A 4,150-nucleotide genomic window follows, 5' to 3' on the forward strand; every position below is an offset into this window, starting at 1 on the left:
CAAGACTTAGCCAGAATGAAGTGGAAATGTTGAACAGGCCTATATCAAGTTCTGAAATAGCATCAACTATACAAAATCTCCCTAAAAAGAAAAGCCTGGGACCAGATGGCTTCACGTCAGAATTCTACCAAACCTTTGAAGAGGAACTAGTACCTATATTACTCAACCTTTTCCAAAATATAGAAAAAGAAGGAATACTACCAAACACATTCTATGAAGCAAACATCACTTTGATCCCCAAACCAGGAAAAGACCCAACAAGAAAATTATAGACCAATATCACTAATGAATATTGATGTGAAAATATTCAACAGAATCTAGCAACACATCAAACAAATTATATACCACGACCAAGTAGGTTTTATCCCAGGGTCCCAAGGCTGGTTCAACATATGTAAATCTATAAATATAATTCATCATATAAACAAAATAAAAACAAAGACCATATGATTCTCTTAATTTATGCAGAAAAAGCTTTTGATAATATCCAGAGCATCCTTTCATCATCAGAACACTTAAGAAAATTGGTACAGAAGGGACATTTCTTAAACTGATAGAAGCCATCTACAGCAAACCCATAGCCAATACTGTATTGAATGGAGTTAAATTGAAATCATTTCCACTCAACACTTAATAAAATTGGCATAGAAGGGACATTTCTCAAGCTGATAGAGGCCATCTACAGCAAACCCACAGCCAATATTGTATTGAATGGAGTTAAATTGAAATCATTTCCACTCAGATCCAACGAGGCAAGGTTGCCCATTGTCTCCACTGCTCTTTAACATTGTAATGGAAGTTTTAGCCATCTCAATTAGGGAAGAAAAGTGATCAAGGGTATCCATATGGAGTCAGAAGAGATCAAACTTTCACTCTTCGCAAATGATATGATAGTATATCTGGAAAACACCAGGGATTCTACTACAAAACCCTTAGAAGTGATCAAGGAACACAGCAGTGTCTCAGGCTATAAAATCAAAACTCATAAATTGGTAGCCTTTATATATATCAATAATAGTCAAACTGAAAAAACAATCAAGGACTCTATTCCATTCACAGTAGTGCCAAAGAAGATGAAATATTTGGGAGTTTACCTAACAAAGGGTGTGTAAGATCTCTATAAAGAGAACTATGAAACTCTAAGAAAAGAAATAGCTGAAAATGTTAACAAATGGAAAAACATACCATGCTCATGGCTGGGAAGAATCAACATTGTTAAAATGTCCATACTACCCAAAGCAATATACAATTTTAATGCAATCCCTATTAAAGCCCCACTGTCATACTTTAAGGATCTTGAAAGCATAATACTTCATTTTTATGGAATCAGAAGAACCTCAAATAGCCAAGACATTACTCAGAAATAAAAACAAAGCAGGAGGAATCACACTACCAGACCTCAGACTATACTATAAATCAATAGTGATCAAAACAGCATGGTACTGGCACAAAAACAGAGAGGTAGATGTATGGAACAGAATAGAGAACCAAGAGATGAACCCAGCTACTTACTGTTATCTGATCTTTGACAAGCCAATTAAAAACATTGAGTGGGGAAAAGATTCCCTATTTAACAAATGGTGCTGGGCAAACTGCCTGGGTGACCTGTAGAAGACTGAAACTGGACCCACACCTTTCACCATTAACTAAGGTAGACTCTCACTGGATTAAAGATTTAAACTTAAGACATGAAACTTTAAAAATACTAGAAGAAAGTGCAGGGAAAACACTTGAAGAAATCGGCCTGGGTGAATATTTTATGAGGAAGACCCCTCAGGCAGTTGAAGCAACATCAAAAATACACTACTGGGACCTGATCAAACTAAAAAGCTTCTGTACAGCCAAGGACACAGTAAGTAAAGCAAGCAGACAGTCCTCAAAATGGGAGAAGATATTTGCAGTTTATGTCTCCGACGAAAGTTTAATAACCAGAATCCATAGAGAACTCAAATGTATTAACAAGAAAAGAAAGAGTGATCTCATCTCAGGGTGGGCAAGGGACTTGAAAAAGTTCTCTGAAGAAAACAGGCGCAGGGCCTACAGACACATGAAAAAATGCTTATCATCCTTAATCATCAGAGAAATGCAAATCAAAACTACTTTGAGGTATCATCTAACTCCAGTAAGATTAGCCCATATCACAAAATCCCAAAACCAGAGATGCTGGCGTGGATGTGGAGAAAAAGGAACACTTCTACACTGCTGATGGGAATGTAAACTAATATATTCCTTTTGGAAAGATGTTTGGAGAACACTTAGAGAACTAAAAATAGACCTGCCATTTGATCCTACAATTCCTCTACTAGGTATATACCCAAAAGACCAAAAATCACACTACAACAAAGATATTTGTACCAGAATGTTTATTGCAGCCCAGTTCATAATTGCTAAGTCATGGAAGAAGCCCAAGTGCCCATTGATCCATGAATGGATCAACAAACTGTGGTATATGTACACTATGGAATATTATGCAGTCTTAAAGAAAGATGAAGTCTTTACTTCCTTTATGTTTACATGGATGGAGCTGGAACATATTCTTCTTAGCAGAGTATCTCAAGAATGGGAGAAAAAGTATCCAATGTACTCAGCCCTACTATGAAACAAATCTATAGCTTTCATAGGAAAGCTATGACCTAATTATAGCCCAAGAATATGGGGGAAGGGGAGAGGGAGGGGAAGGGGGTAGGGAGGATGGGTGGAGGGAGGGCAACTGGTGGGACCACACCTATGGTCCATCTTACACGGGTACATGTGAGTCTTTCTAAATGCAGAATATAAATGTCTTAACACAATAACTAAGAGGATGCCATGAAGGCTATGTTAACCAGTTTGATGAAAGTATTTCAAATTGTATATAAAACCAGCACACTGTACCCCATGACTGCATTAATGTACACAGCTATGATTTAATTAAAAAAAATATTTATCTTAACCACTGAAATGACTTCATCATGACCCTAGAAAAGGTACAGGCTGTGAGGTAAAAGGAAGGAGGACTTGGCTGTATATGAGAACAAGCAAGCAGGAAGGATGGCATAGTGGGAGGAGGAGTAACAGACACTCCATGCTGTAAGGAATGGAAGAAAGACGAAGTCTTCCAGGGAAGACGTGACTTCCAGGGAAGTCACGAGGCGCAGGGCCGTCCGAGTCTGGTGGGTGCTGGTGTCTGGGGGAGCATATCCCAGTGTGAGATGAGGAAGGTAAACTGCACGTGTATGTTAAAGATAGAAAGGCCCCTTCCCAAAATATTCAGCAGAAGATAGTAGGCTATAGGTAGAAGCAATTTGCCAGTGTGCCTTGTTAGTATCACCTTGCCCATATCTCTTAGAAACTGAAATAGAGATCCCAGGGCTGGCAGGCAGGGCGCTGGGTCTGGTGCTCCACTGGCTTTGGACAAACTCCTATCCACTGCTGTCCTCAGTGGGGACAGCCAGACACGAATGGCAAGTGGGTACCAGAATGATGGAAGGTACTGGGTGTCACTGCCAAAATACTGACCTGCCTTCTTTTCTGTTAGCAGGACACCAGCTTCCATGGAAGTAAGAAGTCTTTGCAGAAAAAAAAGAAGTTTTACTCTTATGAAATTTCCCTTTACAACCTACCCCAGGTACCTTGGGCTTTTAAATTGAGCTTTATATTCTTTAAATTAAAAATCGTTAGTTAGGCAGGCAGTTCACATCTATACTCCTAGCACTTGGGAGGCCAAGGTGTTTGAGACTACCCTAGTCAACAAAGCAAGACCCCACCTCTGCAACAAATAAAAACAATTAGCCAGACATGGTGGCATGCACCTGCAAACCCAGCTATTCAGGAGGCTGAGGTAGGAGGATCACTCAAGCTTGGGAGTTATAAAGTTGCAGAGAGCTATGGTTTTGCCACTGCACTCCAGCCTGGGTGACAGAGGGAAATACTGTTTCAGAGTAAATGAGCAAACAAGCAGGCTGTCAGCCTGTTATCCTGGGGATCACTGCAGGCTGTCAGCCTGTTATCCTGGGGCTCACCGTTGGCTGTCAGCCTGTTATCCAGGGGTCACCGCAGGCTGTCAGCTTGTTATCCCGGGGGTCACCGCAGGCTGTCAGCCTGTTATCCGGGGGTCACCACAGGCTGTCAGCCTGTTATCCTGGGGGTCACCGCAGGCTGTCAGCCTGTT

Source organism: Otolemur garnettii, unplaced genomic scaffold (assembly GCF_000181295.1).
Source record: "Otolemur garnettii isolate 467f Iridium unplaced genomic scaffold, OtoGar3 scaffold00138, whole genome shotgun sequence".
Classification (NCBI taxonomy): domain Eukaryota; kingdom Metazoa; phylum Chordata; class Mammalia; order Primates; family Galagidae; genus Otolemur; species Otolemur garnettii.